Below are 20,762 nucleotides of genomic sequence, written 5' to 3' on the forward strand. Positions count from 1 at the left end.
TATTAACAAATTAAAGGCAGACAGAGCTACAAGAGTAGTTCACGTTCTCTCTCCCTTCCCCCAACTGCATTTTAGGAATTTACAGTAAGGCTACCAGATTTTTTTCCCTAGCAAATCTAGTGACACATATTTGCATATCTGTTTGCATGTATTTGAATTTTAATTTACATAAATTTGCATACTAAACGTAAAAGCTTCAACTACAAGTATATAAAGTAAAATAAAATTGATTAATTAGTGCAACCTACTATAGTTGTACCCAATCCCATTAATTTGGTTGTGCTGGAAGACTTGTAGTCAGTTGTGGCCTGAAGGCTATGGAGGCAGCTTTCCAGCTGTTCCTTAAACTGGGGCCAGCTCCACAAACAATGTATTGTAGGAAATGGGAGTATCAGAAATAAAATTGTTCCTGGAAGGAAACCCACACTTACATACACACACACATGAACATAAGGGAAAAATTTTATCTTTAGCTAAGGATCAAATCAGAGTATGGTATTAAGCTGGGTATGACCATAGATTTTGTCTCACATGCCAGTTAATAGTGAACAAATTAAAGCCTCTTCCAGACCCACAGAAATCACTTTCCCTAGAACCAGTCCACTTCTAGATGCTTGGCAGCTCACCAAGGACACTTGGGGAGAGCACCTACCACTAGTAGAGGTACCTCTGACCCACTGATCCCAGCCTTGTGAGTCCAACTCAACTTGAAGTTGCCTCTTGTAACCCCACCATCTTCTCCTCTCTGTACCTTTCTTCCCAAGTTCTTTACTGACTTGTTCCTTTTCTCATGCTATCCATTCTGCCATTCCTGTCTTCCTCATTCATCAAAGTTGCAACTTCAAGGCTTATCTTAAGTCTGTCTATATCATTAAAAATCAATAAGAACAACAATAAAAATAACTATGAAAAAAACCTCACTTTCCTATTTCAGGACACAGGTATCCTTTCCCTGAACCTTGATGACATGTACTCTCAATTTGATTAAGCTGAGGCTGTACCGTGCTTTATAATAGCATCTGGCTCATATGTGTATGGCTTACCTCCATACAAAGTTGCAAGGTTTTGTGGAATAAATGCTAGGCATCTAAAATCTTCCAAGTGTCCCTCATAATTCTGCAGCTATACCAAGGGATCATTGTTTTTGTTGATTTAATATTCATTATTTAAACACAGAGTATTGCATGACATAGCAGGCAGAATGACAAGGAAAGGAGAGACTGAAATACAGAATCGGTAAATGTGGGTTCTGTAATGTAGGTAGGTCCTATTTGAAGTTTGCCTTTGGTTTGAGTGACCATAACACTTGGTTAAACAGACTGAAATGTACCTAGCACTTATTCTGTGCTGAGCACTGAAATAAGTAGATTGTAGGCAGTGTTTTATTTAATCCCCACAACAACCTGATGGCAGAGTGACCATTTTAATCAACATTTCACAGATTAGAAAACTGAGACATTAGACAATTTGTCTAAATTAGACATTAAACATTAGACAATTCACTCCTATGTTGCAGCAGAGATGGGACCCACACCTAATAGGTCTGACTCCAAATACTCTGTTTCAAACCACCAGACGGAACTACTCACTTAAATGTTTTTTGCTTTGGCTCCTCATCTGAAAATACATATAACAACTTCTACCTAGTACACTATGGGACTCAAATGAAATTATACAGAGGAAAGAAATTTGTGAACTATAAAAAGATATGTTTACAGTTATTTTAGGCAAAAATATTTATCAATGAGTCCACTCATTCTCACTTAAGATTTAATATTTTGAGAAATCTTGAAAATTGTGACATCACTTTTACTTTGATTTAAAAGAACTCTCCAAACTGGCCACCTGTCAGACTGATAAGAATGCATTTGGATACCATCAGAACACGTACCTGGGGTCACTTCCCTCAGTTTCTCCAATTACAGAGCTTGCTGCAAGGAGCTGATTCAACCACGAATGTAATCCCATTCCACACTAACAATCAGGTGCTATCTCTTTGGCCCTTGGCATTTAACCATGTTGAATTATGAATGTGCCTCTAATCCCACTGTTTGCCTTGGAGCTGGTTAGAATGAATACAGTACTTTTGGGGGGAATTAGATTTTTAAACTAGACTAGGCAATTTTTAAAGCAAAGTTTATTCAGAAAGCCCTGGTTATCTTAAGATTTGCCAGATTATGGGGAATGGCATTGACTCCTGGAAGAGCCCATGGAGTGGTTCTCTGCAAAGCCTGTGGCTTTAGTATTAAATAAAACTGGCTAGGCCAGGTCTGGTGGGTCCTATAAAATCAAATAGCTGATATGTTGATTTCTCTGTCTCTTCATAGAAAGTGCTCCAGGGAAACTTGGGTCTCGGTTTTGTGTTAGATGAGACTTCTCCTTAAATGAGTATGAGCCTTATCTTCTAATTAGGAAGGAGAATATTCTGTTCTGCCCAACTGGCAAGAATAATAAAGTGTTAAATTCAGAAATGGGTACTTTATGTTGTTCTAACTCTAGTGTATGTGTCAGTCTGTGGGCATATCATGGAGACAGAATGGTGAAAAATGGAATTCCAGGGATCAGGCCTTTCATCTACCTTGGCCCTCTCCACAGACTGTTGAAGAAGCCAGAAAAAGGCTATAAAATGGAGACATTCCATGCACACTCTGACAGGAATTTACAGGTTTTTATGAAACTTCTCAGGACTGGTCACAGTTTCTTTCTTAACTTTAAGATAAAAGAGTTAGAGATGATTTTAGCTTAAAAATAGAACACTTTTTGACTACACTCCAACAGATCTGTAGTTACTTTCACCTGTTCTTTTTAATGGTTCAACCAGTAGATAAAAAATTGAAGTCACATCACTTCCCCAAGAATAATGACTTTCTTAGATTAGATAGTATGTTTTGTATTATAAAAAATAATTAACTTATAGAGTGATGAGCATTTCAGAGAACCCTTTATCCACATTACCAAAGAAGATATTCAAATGGCAAACAGGCACATGAAAGATGCTTAACATTATTAGTCATTAGGGAAATGAAGATTAAAACCACAATGAAAAAATAATAAAATATCATTGGTGAGGATATAGAGAAACAGGAACCCTTATATGTTATTATGCTATTACTCTCCTACTGACAGTGGTTTGTTTAAGGTCTCTATCCTCAGAAGAAAAAAGTGTGCCATATAGAACTTACTGTATGTATTATATTGTAAAGAAGTGGCCACTTTAAATATTTCCTTGTACTGGAAAATATCAAATAATTAAATGGTGGGATAAGATCTTTCTTCTAATTTCTAGTCCTAATTCTTCCTATGAGGCAAAGAGAATAGAGCCTCAAACACAAAATGAAAATCAAAATGAGTTCTAATTCAATGAATTTGGGTAACTTCACACTTTAATATCACAAACAGGGAACTAAATTATATGCCAGGTTGTTGTTATACAAGGTTCAAGACAGACACCCATTAAAACACTCTGAAAAAATATAAAGTGATTTACAAGTATAAGTTAACATCATATGGCTAAAGAAAATTATAATACATATTCTTAACTTAATAACATAAAAATAGAACACAGGACAGGCCTTAGAGATGGCATAAATTGGTTTAATTTTCTTCTTACTATATTGGAAGGAAAAATTCCTGATTGCTTTAAAATTCTATAAGCTCTTGGTAGGATGTCATTAAAAGTTACCCTAAAGTTAAGTGGTTATAGAAAATGATATAAAAACCACTCTAACCTAATCAAGCCACTTCAACATTTAGAGTAGTTTTTCAAAAATGTTTTCATTTTTGACATTTTTGATGAGTGTTTGGCCATTCAATATATTTTAATGTTGAGAAAGAAAATGATTAGTTTAAGACTCTGTAACCAATTGAAGTGTTACTACCTCAACAAACTGGGAGTAAAATACAGGTGTTACTCCTATTTAGGAAAAGCTCATATATGGAAATACTGGTTTATGGAGCAGATACACTAGAATATGATAATTTTCATTATAAAACAGTTTTCCACTAACAACAGGATTTTCCTTAAGGTTCCTCCTAAACATCAGGCTCCTTTAGTTCACTTAAATATAACTCAATTTGCACACCAATTTTCAGAAACATATTCTTTATGGAAAGATAGGTATAACCACATAACAGCATGTACCTAGCCAGATGTTAATTCTCAGCACCTAGGACAGTGCTTGGAGCATAGAGCAATCAATATGTAAATGTTTTAGATGAATGAATGAATAACTGAATGAATATTATATAACCAGAGATCTCAAGTCAGAAAGTATCCATTAACAGTCTTTTGAGTGCTCGATAAAGTACTCAAACAAAATAACGAGGTGTGTAGCGTGGACTAGGAAGTAATTTTCTTTTAGAATTTTCAAATAAATCATATCTTATAATAGGTATTCATTATTGAGCAAATAATTGAGTGAACAACCTAATGAACTCAGTTAACAACCACATTTCCATGATCAATTTTTGTTTGTTTGTTTGTTATCTCTCTTTTTTTAAGATTGAGGTATAATTAACATATAACATTATATTAGTTTCAGGTGTACAACATAATGATTCAATATTTGTGTATATTGCAAAATGATCAACACAATACATCCATAACCATTCATAGTTACAAAATTGTTTTACTTGTGATGAGAAATTTTTTTTGTGTGGTATGCTGGCCTCTCACTCTTGTGGCCTCTCCTGTTGCGGAGCACAGGCTCCGGACGCGCAGGCTCAGCGGCCATGGCTCATGGGCCCAGCCGCTCCACGGCATGTGGGATCTTCCTGGACCAGGGCACGAACCCATGTCCCCTGCATCGGCCGGCGGACTCGCAACCACTGCGCCACCAGGTAAGCCCTGTGATGAGAACTTTTAAGATCTACTTTCTTAGTGACTTTCAAATATGCAACACAGTATTATTAACTATAATCACCATGTTGTACATCTTGATTATACCCCATCACCAATTCTCAATTGAGAACAAATAAGGATATTACATGTGGAAAAAAAAAAAAAAAAAAAAAAATATATATATATATATATATATATATATATATATATATATATATATATATCAACAAAGGCTGTCTTTCTACAATCAGCAAAACAATTTTGAGGCTCTCCCAGCCGCTTTGTTTGATGCTGAACCTAAAGTATTCAGTCCATTACCTGGGGCATCTTTGTTCATTTTCTTATCCTAAGCTTTACACTGTTTGGCTATTACTACCACTGTAACAAAAACTAGCTTTATAGCCCTTTCTTTTCCTTTACCACTCCTCAGACATAATCAAACAAAACATCCCAAACTTCCCCTTTTCCTCCAAAATATTCAACTCAATTCTCCAGCCCACTGATCTGAAGCCACAGATGTCTAAATCCCGGGTGAGGAAGCCTGCTGATGACTCACACAGAAATGGATCAGCTTACCACATGCAGAAGGTTCTTCAAGGAGTGGCATCCCCCTCCACGTTAACCCCACTAATTCCTCCTGCTGAGAAGCTGCTGCTGCTTAAACACCTCATATTGTCCCAGATTTCCCTATTCCTTTGCATGTTCCTTCTCTCCCTTTACCTTGGCTCCCTCACATGAAATACTTCTGGTTTCAGTCAGCACTCCCCTTTCTAAGAACCAAAATCCCAGTCAAGAGCTTACTTAAAAATGTGTTTTTAATTCATTGAGGGGGAGGTAAGAAAAGTGATAACTGAGGAGAAAATGGTTTATACAAGGGAGTTAATCCCTGAGACCCTGCTCAGGGAAACCTGCGTGGGGGAGGGATGCAAAGAGACACAGGCTAGTGTCTCTTCAGGCCTGGGATGCTCCTCACTGAAGAAGCTGGCTCCACAAGGCAAACCTTGTGTGCCAATAGGAGAGGTAGGTGAGACAGGAGCCTAGGCCTGACATTCTCCTCAGAAGGTAGTTTCCCATAAAGGATGGGATTGTGTTGCCAAACCCAGTTTTATGTGCTTGACTCATGGTGACACCAAACAAATTGAAATGTTGGCGTTAGGAGCAGAGAAAAGCTTATTGCAAGGGTCACGCAAGGAGAATGGGTGTCTCATGCTCAAAATACCCGAACTCTTCAGTGGGGCTTCAGGCAAGAGGTTTTAAAGGTAAATCTGGGGGGAGGGCTGCAGGGTGTGTGACCTTCTTTTGATTTGTTGTTGGTGAAGTAATAGGGTGGTGTTCCAGGAATCTCAATAATCAACCTTCTGGTTCCAATCCATCTGGGGTCCATGTGCTAGTGCTCAGCCTGCAGTTATTATCCTCCACCTGGGTGGGGGACTTAGTTCCTGTAGAAGATCTCAGAAATATGTATCAGATGTTTATGTATATCCCTTGAGGAGGAATCAGGACCCTGTCCCATCCTGCACTATTGTTTCTTGATGCTGTTCCTTTGCTTCTTCATTCCCTCGCTCCCCTAATTAGTAAGTGTTTGAATCTACCCTTTGGGACTCAAAGAAGGTCTAGGAGGCTGAAAGCCTTTTTTCTACAAACAAGAAACAGAGGATACAAAAAGGCTTTTGTACCCAGGAGGATCCCACAAGGTCCTGCTCAGTTTCAATTTCAGAGAAGTTTAATCATTCCGTTAAGAAACCTCATACTTCATTAGCAGTCATCCCTCATATTCCCCCTCTGCATCTTTACCTGTTAGTAAATGTCACTTTTAGGATAGTGTATCAGCCAAAGTATGTATGTATGTATGTATGTGTTGTATGTGTGTGTATGTGTATGTGTGTGTGTGTGTATGGAAAGAGAGAAAGAGAATGACCTGGAGACAGAATTGTTTCCTCCTCAGGGGATCTCAGTCTTTGCCTCAAGGCCTTCAACACTTTGAATGAAGTCCACACATATGGAGGATAATCTGCTTTATTAAAATTCTACTGATTTAAATGTTGACCACATTTAAAAAAAATATCTCACAGCAACATCTAAACTGGTTTTTGACCAAACAATTGGGCACCCTAGTCTTGCCAAGTTGACACAGAAAATTAACCATCACAGACGTGGTAAAGACTAAGGAAGAGGTAAGGAACTATGTTTAATAAGTGAAACATGACATGCACAAGTGACTCCTGTTTTCTCAACGCACCACCTGAGACAAGTGTATATTAATGTGTCTGTTCCTTCTGTCCATTTCCAGTTGGCTACTAATACTGACACTTGCTAGATTTGGTTTTGGACATTGTGTGCAATTGGGGTGCTGCACAGAACATGATTAAAACAAACCAAAAACAAAAAAGTATTCATTAGGAAGGGTCTCCAAGTCTTCTATTCTTCAATTTTATTTCCTCTTACCTTTGCTCCTCCCCCCCTTACAAAGTCCTGCTCACTTAGTCTCTGTCTACTGCTTAGTGATAGGCAAAGTTCAACTCAAGTCCTCTCTTTTTAAATAGGTTTCCTGATCTTATCTCTTCCTTCTTTCATACAGCTCATATTCATTTGGATTTCTGCTCAAATGTTGGATTAATCCACAATATGATCAAATATTTTGCCAACACCATTTCTATGGTCCTTTACAGATATAAAATTCAGTATTTCTCTGCTAGGCATCAAGTAATTCTTGAGAGTTTACAGCTTCCAGAATGAAAAAGAGGGTGAGGTTTGGAAAATATGAGCCTACTGAAGTAAACACTGATTAAAAGGGAAAATATTCACATGGGTATAGAAGTTGTCTTGTGTTCATTAAAAACAAACAACAAAATCAACTATACCAAAATAAATCCTACTATCATATGGTCCAAACTACTATTTCATATAGTGTAACAAAAAGGTCTTCATGCACAGAAGGTGTTTTAGTGCTTGTTCAACTAATGAGTAAAACAGAAAAAAAGAAATGCTACTTGGAAATGATATTTTTTGTCAATATCTTAATAGAGAACATTTTTTAATGTCAGAGTTTTTGGTTTTTTTTTCCTTCTTCTTTTACTTTTTCTATTTTAAAAAATGAGCTTTAGGGCTTGTGAGTACAATATAGTAGATCCAAATCATTATTGACTATTCAGAAAGAGCTGTGCTTTAGCTAGGATGTAAGAGAAACAACTCCTTGGGGAGGCTTTATTTGATCTGAAAAAGTTGTATTATTATTACTATTATAAGAAAAGTTGGAATACGATTTAATTGGGGACATAACTAAACATATGTGGAGTAACAGAGTAAGAAGCTAATGTGAAAGGCTAAATTTATTGAGAAAACACACTGTAAGCATAAAATATGATCCAATTTTGAATTTTACAAGACTGGAAATGAAAAAGTCAGAGAAGATTTTAACTCTATAATGAAGAGTGTATAATGTTTTGTCAGTAATACCAACAACTTAGAACACTTTTCTAATTTCGATCTACTGTCAACTAATTTTCTTTCAGTATTTTGTGTAAGCTCTGTATACACAGGTGCACATATAAGCTATCAATCAGTTATTTCAAGATGCATAACTATGTACATGAATGAAAGTAAAGCAAAATCCTTCTGTCCTTCAAATATAATAAATTTGACCTACAATATCAGAAAGTTACCTTTGCTTTCTGCTTCATTTTCTGTACAAAAGGAGGTGAGGTTTATTCTGTGAAGACAGAACTATTTGATTCCTCTTGCTAGTTGGGCAGACATCCTTTAAGAGAGCTTAGCATGAGAAGATCAAGTGCAGGGCATGGAGAGGAACCCACACTGTGGCCACTCTTTCCTTTTACCTTGGCTTAATGTTTGGTAAATAAATGTTTGCTGGGCCAGGTAGAGACAATGGGACAAAGAGAGGAATTCTAACGAACAAATTCTGCCATGTTCCTCCCTCTCTACACACCTAGTTCATGTTATAGTTAATCTATGGTGACCACTCCCTTCCTGGAATAGGTCCTCTAACTAGATTCTTTGAATGGTCAACTCAAGGTAAAGGTGTTCATTGGCACAATATTCGTTAACACAACAGCATTCATTGACACATATTTGCTGGACAGAATGCAAGGCACTTCTACACCAACCACCTTATTGAAAACTAAGAAACACACTGCAAGGCACGCAGATTTAGGGGAGCAAAATGTGCAACCCCAAAATATCTCTTTGGAATGTGGATTATTTTTAGCTGAAAATAATCAAGACCCAAAAGACTCAGGAAGAACCTTTGACCTTCCCCCCAACAGCCTAAAGTTTGTAGACAGAGGATCTGTTCCAGGAAGGGAGCTATCACCACAGATAATTATATTACAAACTAGGTGTGTAGACAGGGAGAAATCTAGCAAAGTCCTCTCTCTGCCCCATTGTCTCTTCCTGTCCCAGCAAACATTTATTTATCAAACATTTGCTTTTCCATCTCCATATGACTTGCCTTGCTCTCCCTTGATGTCACAAACCCCTACCTACCCCCAACATTCTCTTTTGTCTTTAGCTGAAGATGGTATTAAGGTGAGGGTTTCAGTCTTTGGGTGAGTTACTCAGTTTTCCTGGGTCTCTCCCATGTATATATAGGTTAGTAAAAATTCTTAGACCAGCCAGAAGAACATAGAAGAATAGAGGAAAATTTCTTCCTCCCTGACACAGACAATATCCTCATTTTACAGATGAGGAAACTAAAACTTAGAAACTATGCAATGGCTTATCTCACACAGCTCTTTAGAGAAACATTCAACTTTTAACCCAGGTCCCTTTGACTCCATGGAACTCTTGTACTCTGGAGTTATTTTCATCAGTGGAGGGATGGAAACAGTATTCTAACCAATCTTCTTACACTGTTGATTTTGAGAATTAGTGTGTTCATTTATATTTAAATAATATATATTGTCCAGACTATTTTATTAAATAGAAGTCCTACTTCCATGATTTTGTATTATTAGACTGATATCAAGATGAAATTTGAGCTTTCCAGTAATTTCCAAATATGGCTTTTCCACTTCTCCAGTGAGGGTGTAGAGCTAGGTGTCAGGCAACATGAAGCTCCTGTGTCTCTATCATTCGTCCTCAAAACAAGATGGGATGTTTGCAGATGAGGTTAGCCTGCCTGTCAACCCCCCACAGTGGACAAAGAGATGCAAATATAACAAAGCAACATGGCCTCTCTTTTATTACATATTCTAATTCCCAACTCTACCCTTTTAAAATAAATTATTTTGTTTTCCTTCATCTCATAAAACTTCTATCCCATTCAAGCTATTAAACAGTCTACTCCCTTACTTAGGATGCCTGAGACTAACATACCTCTAACTCCTACACAATCATCATATCCAGTTTGAGATGTCTAGAATGCACTCATCAGTTTGAGGGCTACTGTGCTCTGTCTTCCATGGCATTGATCATACATATTTAAGAGAATATTTTATAATGAAGATTAGAGTCAGAATCCACTGTGAAAGCAAACATCAGTATGTCACTATAGTTTGTAAAGACTTTGGAATTGCTTTTCTTTGTAAGAAAAAAAATGCATCAGGGACTATCCTATTAGACCTACCTTCTCAGAAGAACCAGGAATGCCTTCTTATCATAGCTGAAATTCCATTGTGCTTGGTGTGTTTCTACAGATTTATACGTGTTTTTGAACTCAAAGAAATAGAAAGAGGTCAATGCCTAACATGGGGCATTATGTAACATAAACACAATTTATTTTGTAGAGTGATATCTCAGAAGACTGAGGCAGAGATAAAAGAGAAAGAGAATAACACTATTTTTTATGGTTACTTATACCCTAGTTGTCCCAGGCTGCTGAGGCCTCCTAGGTTTGCCCTCAAGTATTCCTTAATGGACATTTTTGTTGTTGTTGTTTGATGCCACCCCTTGGTTTTAGACTCAGAGAAACTCATGTATCTTTCAAATTTCAATGTTCTGTTTCTAGTACCTTGTCTGGCCCAGTCCTCACTTTGTAAAGACAACCACAGAAATAAGACTGATTGATTCAACAATAGTAAATAAAAGAGAATGGAAAACCAAAAAGAAGGAAAATGGCAGTTCTTGGTTTATCTCTATGAGAGTTTGAACTCATTTTTCCCATTTCCTGTTAAGTCTTTTAGGAAACAAATCACACAGGGGTACACTAGCTACAGAACCTGTTCAGGAAAAGGTCCCAGGGGCTCCTTTTTTAGCATAAATTAAAGTAAGACATAGAGGAAGGTAAGACAGGTCACTGCTAAGGTCCACACCTCAGATTGGTAGCCAAATCAGGGCAACGGCTCTTCCTTCTACCCAGGCCTTCTTTATTCCTCTACATGTGAAGCCCTTGCACCTGTTCTGGGATCTAGTACCCCAAAAGCTAGGCCAGCAAGCCAATGTTTCTCAGCATTCCTCCACAAAAGAGATGCCCTTGTACCCCACTGCCCTCCACTATTCACCATCCCCATATTCAAGGGGGAGAAATGCTTCTATTCTCTTGGAAAATGTAATCATTACCTGTTAGTGGAAGAAATGCATCCCTGATCAGGTAGCAGGGTCACAGCCTGGGGAAAAGATTCCCTCCAGTGCTGGCGGTTACTGCTGTGTCCCTTTCTCCTGGGGAAGCACAACCAAGAGTCCAGCTCATCCTAAGCCTCACCCATCTGGCCTTGAAGGCAAGTGCCCACTGAGCTGATAATGAAAATAGGGCTCAGGGGTTATGGATGGCTGTGGTGGGGGAACAGATACATGGTATGGGAGAGAAAGAGGAGGAGGAGGCGAGGGAGGGGATACCCAGGGAACCCCAGGTGAAGGGTAAGGGAGGACCATAATTGACCACTGTCAACCACATTCAACTCTCCCTCTACTGTAGTGAGCCAGGCCCTTTAGAAATATTTATTACAGACCTGTCGAGGACAATAGAAGTAGAACCCAAGGTGGTTTTGAAACAAACCAAAAGACCAACTATGACATCAAACAAAAACCCTGAACCCTTTTACTCACTTTCTAGTGCTTCCCAGTTTTGCTTAGACTTAGATCTCTCGCATCGGTTGCCTGCCTATTTGTTCCTCATTACAATGAAACCTGGGCAAACAATGTGCTTCATAACTTGTTTATTTTACAAAACAGACAAAACAAAATAACTCAAAGGTGTTTGTTTAAATACACTTGGATTTATATCTTTTTCTCTCTGTTATTTTCCTGTTGATTTCTTGCTTCTTTGGAACTTTGTTCCTCCTGTCTTCTTTTCCATTCTTCTCTTCTATCTTCCCTCATTTCCTTCTTTTCCTTTTTCTTTCCTTTATTTCCTTTCAATTTCTCCCCCTTCCTTCTCTCCTTTCTTTCTCCATCTCTTTCTTTCTCTTATTTATTGGATACTGGGTAACGTGAGCTTCATATTTCACATTTTGACTATGGGTATGTAACCAAGACTGGGCAATAGATGAATTAATCTCATAAAGAAGAGACAATCAGGGCTTATTTTATTTGTCCTCTCTATCTTACCAATTCTATACCTAGGAGAACATCCGGGTTTAAAGAGGCTTTCACCAGGCTAGACAATACAGATAAAAATGTTTTTCTGTAAAAAATGTCTTCAGCAAACTGACTAATTGTGACTTTATTATGATTTAACTTTTTATTCTCTTTGTCAGCTGTATGTGTGCGTACACATGTGTGACATGACTGTTCTGACAAACTAGCATGATCGTGCTCGAGGTTGTCCCTCACTCTGCCTCTGAGAGTGATTGATGTAAAATAGATACACAAAAAGTTCTTGATAACTGATTCATTTTTCTTATTAATACTTTTCCATTCTCTTTTGAAATTACTACTTTAGAAGGGTTTTCTTTTGTTGTCTTTGGAGCCAAACAGTACTATCCAAATACTTTGTCATCACTAACTGGCTATGAGGAGGGAGGAAAAGCAATATATTTTCCTTACATTTATCTCCCTTAATTGGTTAAATGCTACCAGATCTCCAGAGGTTTTGAGAATAAAATGAGATAATATATAGAAACTTGCTTTAAACATAATGTCCAAGTTCTGTTCTCAATCTCAACCCCTTACTTTGATTAGGGACTTCAGGTACATTTGGGGATGAATGAATTATTTTTACATGCACATCAGTGACTCTATTTACTAGTCTTAGAGCCCTATGAGATATTAATAAAATGAAACTATAATAAAAAAATAACTTATTTAGAGATTAATATTTGTTAGTTCTAATTTATTCACATATCTTCTTGTATTCATCATGACAGATCTATGAGGTATTTCTTATTATTACCAGTTTAAAGTGGAGAAAACTGAACGAGTTGCGTGTTAAATCATCATTCTGAGATCACCTAGCTGGTGAAGGATGAAGCTGTGATTTGAACCATACAGTCACCTGCACAATGCATTTCTCAACCACCAAGCTCTATTTCTACCACAGATGTAAGCTATGAGCTTTACTACCAGACAAATTAACACAATATGTTGACCCAATTTTAGGGTATTCCCAGAATTCTTGAAACCCAACAGGGGATCTTACTTTAATAATTCATGTTTAGATTGAACTGTTGCTGAGCAACGCCTAAGTGAGTTTGCTTATATTGTGACAACAGAAAATGTAGCACTCATGTGTTTTCAAGTTCTAGACAGATGGGAGAGAAAAATATATATTAAAAAAAAAAAAAAAAAAAAAAAAAAAAAAAAACAGAGGTGGAAGGTCTTCTAGGCCAAACTTAGTACATATTACAATTTTTATGACATTGGACCTGGAAACATTCTGATGAAAGATCCAAGACTTCTTCATTCAAAAGCAAATGCTAGCTTAGTATAATATGAAATAATGTAGTATGAAATGAAATGAATAGAATAGAACAGAATAGAATAGCATAGAATAGAATAGAATAGAATAGAAATACCATGATTCAAGGTGGAGCTGTGAAAACCATACTTCCAAAAAATACTGTCTACTTTCCTCTCCATACAAGGTAGAATTTGGAGGGCAGGTGCTCCATGGTGAATGGCAGAGTGAAGAGGAATAAGACAGCAGGGTAGTTGTCAGGATTAACTCCTCTCTGGGAAAGAAACCACAAGGGAAAAAAATGAAACTCTTTAAAAGCAGTAGATCTTATCCAGTCTCTTGAAACATCTACCAGCCTGTGTGGCTCAAAAGAAAATTTTACTTGCACTCTTGTTTCCCTTTTCTGTTCTGTGCAATGGTGTTTGATCCTACCTTCAAATCATGTACTATTTCTTATTTTAATTAAATTTGTCCTCAAAGTCAGGCATTTCAAAAGGATGCAACTTGGCTGTTCTTCTTGTCTGCCTAGAACTTCCTGGTGTAACCTCTCTCCTCTGTATTAAACTGGGTGATATTTTCCCATGGGTCACTGAGAGGGTGCTAACTTTATTATTGTTTTAATTTTGGTTTTCTCTATTCTTCTATTAAATATTCTGTCAAGTCCATGTATGAGACTTTTATTTCACACATTATGTTTTTCCTTTCTAGAACTTTAATATAGTTTGCTTTTACCATTTTTATTTCTCTGCTGATATTTTCCCATCTCTATTCATTGTTTTCCTTTTCCTTAAAGATTTTAACATATCTGTAATAACTGCTTTAAATTTTTTGTCTGTTAACAATAACATCTGAGTCATCTTGTAGTTGGATTCTATCAAATGTTTTTTCTCTTTACTATATCTAGTAATTTTGTTTATTTTATAGTAGACATTATGGTTGATAAATTGTGGAGGTTTTCTTTTTTTCATTTTCTATTGTCTTTTCTGAAGGGAAGTTACTTTTGTTCTCATAACAGTAAATTTTGTTTGACTAAAACTCCAAAGTCTATCTCTTAATAGTGCATGTCAGATCCATTTTGTGCTGCTGGTTTTTTTTTAGGACTTCCTGGTGTTACTTTCTGCCAGGCTACCCGAAGTATACTCTGCCCATACATAGTATAAGAATCAGATGAGTTATTGGGTAAAGTTCATACACAACCTTTTGGCTGTCCTCTCTGAGGCTTCCTCCTTTCTGGAATTTCTTCTTTACTCTCTAGCTACTCTGGAAATTCAGAACTCTGTTCTGTGGCAGCAATTTGTTGATTACTTCTTTTGTCTTTTCCCACTGCACCAAATAGCTCTAATGTTTGGTTTTGAGGCACAATATTCCTAGTAAAAATACCTATTTACTGTAAAAGTTCCAGTAATATCAAACTAAAATTCTTGCAGCTTTCACATTTTCACATCAGTATTCCTTGCACATCAGTATTCAAATGAACAAGACACATTATTTAAACCAGCTATTTTCAGTATCTAAAAACAGTAATCTATCCCTACTTTCCTATGGCTTTCCTTTCATCTTCTCATCCTTCACACTGTCATTATTTCTCTAATAATTTTCTCTTTCACAACCTCATTCCTTGCTGTACTACCTTTTCTTTCCTGACTCTGCTTTTTCTAATTTACTTTTCTTTCTTTCTTGTTTCTTCATTTAAAAATATATTTCTTATGTTTTGTGTTCATTAATGAGCTATACTTTCCCTCACTTTATTGGAAAGAAATTTGTCACTGGCTTCCTTTATTCAAGGTATCAGGCAGCTTCCCACAACAGCTAAAGTTCTATAATTCTGAGCAAAAAGGGCTTTAGGGTGTTTTGAGGAACTTCATTTTTACACCAAGGATTATGAATTTGTGGTGGAATACTTTTCTATCTACCATAATATATGCTTCCTGTTACATGACCAATAAGGAGCTAATCACTCTGTTTAACATTCCATGTACCCTCCCCACCACACACACACATACACACACACACACACAAATAGAGGCAAAGGAACATAAGATGTTGTCTCAAAAAATTATATGTGTATTGGAGAGGAACACCAGACATCCCTTAAATAAGCACCACAAATTTTTATGTATCTGTGTGACTTAGTTCCACACTTTAATTATGCCTCTGCTCAGATGAAATTATTTCAGGGATACCTACCTTGACCATCTTATCTAAAATAGAAAACCCAGGGTACTGTGCTCCCTTCACTCTTTATTTTTCTTCTTGCTATCACTAGATAAATTTTCTGTTTATTACTTGTTTATAATGTTTGTTTTCATCAACTTGCTCATCTTCTGCAAGGTCTTATTTGGTAGAACTGCTCCACTGAATGTAAGGTCATTTTTAAACTATGCAGCACTGAGTCTAGAATCTGGTACCTAACAGACAACAGTTGAATAGAAATGGAATAGATTATGTGCCTCTAAGCCTAAGTGGTCTCATCACTTCAAGTCTATAATCTAATCCATTTCACCTCTGATCCATGGTTAATCAAATTCCTCCTCTGTTCAAAACATTTAAATGAGCATTTTACATTTCAGATTAGGAAAAATTGTAAATCCAATATCTAAAACATTTCAACATATTTCAGCCCAACTTTTAAAAATGTAAACTCCCTCTGTTATCTGATTTATAACCTGTACTAGAGTCATATCTGACCTTTTGGCTACCTGCCTTGAATGTGTTTTTTTGTTTATTTTTTATTCTCCCTTATATCTGTGGCAATTTCTTACTCATCTTTTGAATTCTGTATTAATTATTGCTTGTTTAAATACCTATAGCTCTTTGATATTCTCTCATGGCATAGACCACGTTTTTACTATTTTTTGTGCATTTTGCTGTTCACCATTGTACTCCAGTAGCCATGTCTTGCTCATCTTTACATGTCCATAGCATCTCAAAGAAAGCATATCTCATAGCAGAGACTTCATAAACTTAATACAGTAGAGTTATTCCAAAGTAGATTGCAATTATTTTAATTATGGGTAAGCTTAATCAGCATCATAGGCAATGTAGATCTTGAGCTGGCCTTTTAAGGAAGTATAAATATTGGACTGATGGAGGCAGAGAATGAGTGCCTTCCTACTAGGCAACAGGAACCCTGTAACTCAAGATACAGAAAGAACATGGCATTTTTAAGGAAGATGAAGACAGTGCACTGGCCTAAGAAAAGTGCCAGAGGTTATGCCTTGTTGCTATAATTTCCTGGAAATACAGACTAAAATAAAAAAATTAACTCTCGTAGATTCTGTCTCCATGCTCTTGGGTTTTTGACCTATTCATTTTTGTACTGTGAAACCCCTTTGACTGGAAACATCCGACTATATTGGAAAGGTGATAAAAGCTTTGGCATGCAGTTCTACCATATAAGACCTTGCAGATGATGAACAGAGGAAAAGAGCCTGGCAGCTATATAATTGAAAGGGAGGGAGGTGAATCAGACATAGTATGTCCTAAGGAATCACATATAGTGTAAGCAGTTCACTGATCTGTATCAACACATTAATGATTTATGTAGCTTTTAATTTACAACACAAACATATCTAAAATAATCGGATAGAAGTAGGCATTAAAAATTCACTGCATGGGTCATAAAATGATTAGTTATTCAAGTGACTTCATATTTGTATTTCATTAAGGAATAATTTTAATTTACTTTTAAACAGATTATATACAGAGATTTAAGAACTCTTCCAAGACGATTGTGCATACTCCAGCTTTTATGTATCCAGTATATTTGAGACAGTTGAATCTCCTTTTTTTCTCCTTGCAAGCAGTATTAATTTGTTTGAGAGCACACATCCAAAAATATGGCTCAATAATTTAGTAAAAACAACCCTAATTTATAAAAAATGCTTGGCATTTCTTTCATCATTATTTCTATTATGTGCAGTTCATATGGGTTTGGGACCAGAAGGGGTCTCTTTCTGCTCCAGTTGTGAAATTAAATTATCTAGACATTTCTACATCTCCTGGACACTCAAGGTAAATACTCAACCTTTTATATCACAAGTATCATCACAGTATCATATAAGCTTATTCTTAAAAGAAATCTTAGAAATTTTTTGCTCCACGTTGATCATTTACAGATTAAAAGTTGGCTTCAAAAGGTGAAGCAGCTTGTTTAATTGCTCAAAGGTAGATGGAACTCAGGTATCCTTCTTCTTAGCTGAGTATATGTCTCACCATATCTTGAGGTTCGTTAACTCCATCTTAGCTGTTGAAGATATTTCTACTGTTTAAAAAGCCAACTTGCTGGTTCACTGAGAATGTTTATTTTCTTCTCCTTCCTGATCAAATACTGAGGCAACCTGTAAAAACATAACCAGGCTAGGGGCAGTTTAACTTGAAATTAATCTTATCTAGGCTATTAAGCACCTAGTTTCTCTGGTTTCTGCAATTATATCACAATAAACATTTTGAGATGCCGCTATCAACTCCAAAAACTAACACAATTATATAAAAAGCTTAGCCATTATCAAACTTATCTGGAAGGCAATGTAGCTCATTATGTCGGCAGCATCTCTGTCCTCAGCCGTTTTTTTTTTTTTTTTTCTTTTCTTTCCTAGTTCTTTATTCACTCCATGATCTACCTTGTATCTCCTTAGTTCTTGCCTTCAGTGGATGGCTGTCATGTGGAACTTTATTGAGAGCCTTCTGAAGCTCATGATAAATCATACTGCATGCATTGACACTGTCAACCTTGTCTATAACCTTCTCAAAGACAAAGAAGTTTGGCAGATTTCTGCTCTTGCCTAGATGAAGTTTTTCTCTATCTCTCTGTAGAAGATGATAAGTCTTGTACCTTGCACATTGAACAAAGTTTCTATTTTTGACACAAGTTATAAGTGCCAAGTTAAATGATCCAGTGAGCATTTACTTAAAATGTGTAACTTGCGATACATAAGTTATCCATGCCAGGCTAATGTTCTCTTTCTTTGTCTGTCAGCTTCACATATTACTTCTAAAATCTCCTGCTTCAGAGCCCCTTTTTGTCCTTAAAAATTAAGGATAGCAAATGACAATTTAAACATTGAGTTATACATTAGCACATTCAGTGATGTGCCAAATATCCTAAAACCAGACTTGAAAGTCTCACAGCATTTATTGCTATCTCTCTACTTTTGCCATCTGGAGCTCATCATGCCGACTTCAGTGATCATTCTGTGAAGAGTTCTAGGACTCTATTCTAGTATAAGAAGATGCTAAAACTAACTTTTGTACAACCTTTTCAAAATGGTCTTTTTTTAATGTAAACTCCAATTTCTGCAGTTTGCTTTTGTTCACTTAACATTTATTGTAAGATATTTTTAATGATTATATTTCATCATTTAATGTCTCAGGTTTTCTCATTCTTTTTATAGCTTTTCTACAACTTCATAGTATTCCATTTCATGGCAGCACCATCAGTTGTTAAACCAGTCTGCCACTAATGTACATTGAAGTTGTTTCCAACTGGGAATGTTTATGTTTTAGTTTTTGATCTCAAGTCTGACCCTGTTTCTCATTTCTCTATCTTCTGGAGGTTTCCCTTTACAGGTACACACTCAGCCTAATTTCTAGGACTCTCTACAACTCCCTCCCTTTGTATATGATCTCCAACCTGATACCAAATATTATACCCTGCTGTACTCTAATAATATACACTTTATCCAAACAAGCATTACTTTTAAATTTTAACTCCTTTGATTAAGCTGTTCTTTGCCTGAAAGTCTTTTGGCATAACTGTCTTTTCATGTAAAAGTTTATCATCATTCATTCAGCCACCCTTGACACTCCAGCCTGTGATCATTCTGCAACCTCTGCCCTCTTATTGCCCTATCATAATCTGAGCTCCGTGATAAGAGGGACTGGGTTTCACCATCCAGAGGGTCCCAGAACACTATCCTGAGTGCCTTGCACTTAGCAGGTGTTCACAAAGTATTTTTAGATTGGAATAGTGTTAAATTGACCTTGTCTTCACATTCATTTAGATGATACATCTCTTACTTCATGTGTTTCACTGCATTGTGTATGTGTTTGTTTTTCTGTACACTTACACACATGTGATATATGCACAAGTGTTTATATCCATCTTAAACTATTTTATATTCACTTCTGACACTATCCCAGTATTCTACACATGATGATGTTTAATAGATACTTATTGATTGGTATTTCTTGGGATAATATTCAAAATTCTTAATAATCATAAGGTATGTTCAACCATTCAAAATAGATGTTGGTCATAAACATTCAATACAGTTATAACTGTGCATACTGACTCAATATCAGCCCTGGATGTATCCTGTAAAGAAAACTAAAACCTATATGTACGTTAATTAGAATCCCCAAATATCCAAACTGTCAAAATAAATTTACATAAGAGAACACTTCTAATATGATGCGAAGTGAGATTAATTTCACAAGTTTTATTAAAAATAATCGTATCTTTTTGGTCTAGGAATAGACTAAATTCTTCCTGTTTACTTAGTATTCATTTTCCTTCTGTTCTCTTTATAACTAAAGAAATTGAACATGGAAGGAAAAGACTAAATCTAAGGCAATATCAGAGAGAGAATTTGACAGTTCTGGAGTTGCTGGAATTACCCAAGTAGTTTTCCTGAAGCCTCTAATCCTGGAATGTACTAGGAATATGCTATTATTATGAAGATTGAGGGTTTCAATTAAGAAAACATGCACTATTTCCCAAAATTTGAATGTTGGCATCTCCTCATAATGGTAAACCAGGGAGGCCCTGTTGATTTTAGTTCCAAGCTGTAATAGAGACTTGTATTCTAATCAATATGGTTCATTGTCGGTGAGCTAAATCCATGTGGAGGAACTCTAAACCAAAGCTGGGAGACTGAGCACGAATGCAAATGCCAAAAGCATATTTTATTTATTTATTTATTTATTTATTTATTTATTTATTTATTTATTTATTTATTTATTTATTTGTAGAGGTGTAAACAAGAAAGAGACAGTTTCAAGACAGGAACCTTGCTAGAAAGACCAGGCAAAAACCTAGGTTATACCCCTGGAGCATCTTTTATATCCATCTCTATGGAGCTTCTAGGGGTAACCTGGATTCAAGGAAGACAGGAGACCAGTTATCTGAAT

The sequence above is a fragment of the Kogia breviceps genome, chromosome 15, assembly GCF_026419965.1.
Source record: "Kogia breviceps isolate mKogBre1 chromosome 15, mKogBre1 haplotype 1, whole genome shotgun sequence".
NCBI classification, from domain to species: domain Eukaryota; kingdom Metazoa; phylum Chordata; class Mammalia; order Artiodactyla; family Physeteridae; genus Kogia; species Kogia breviceps.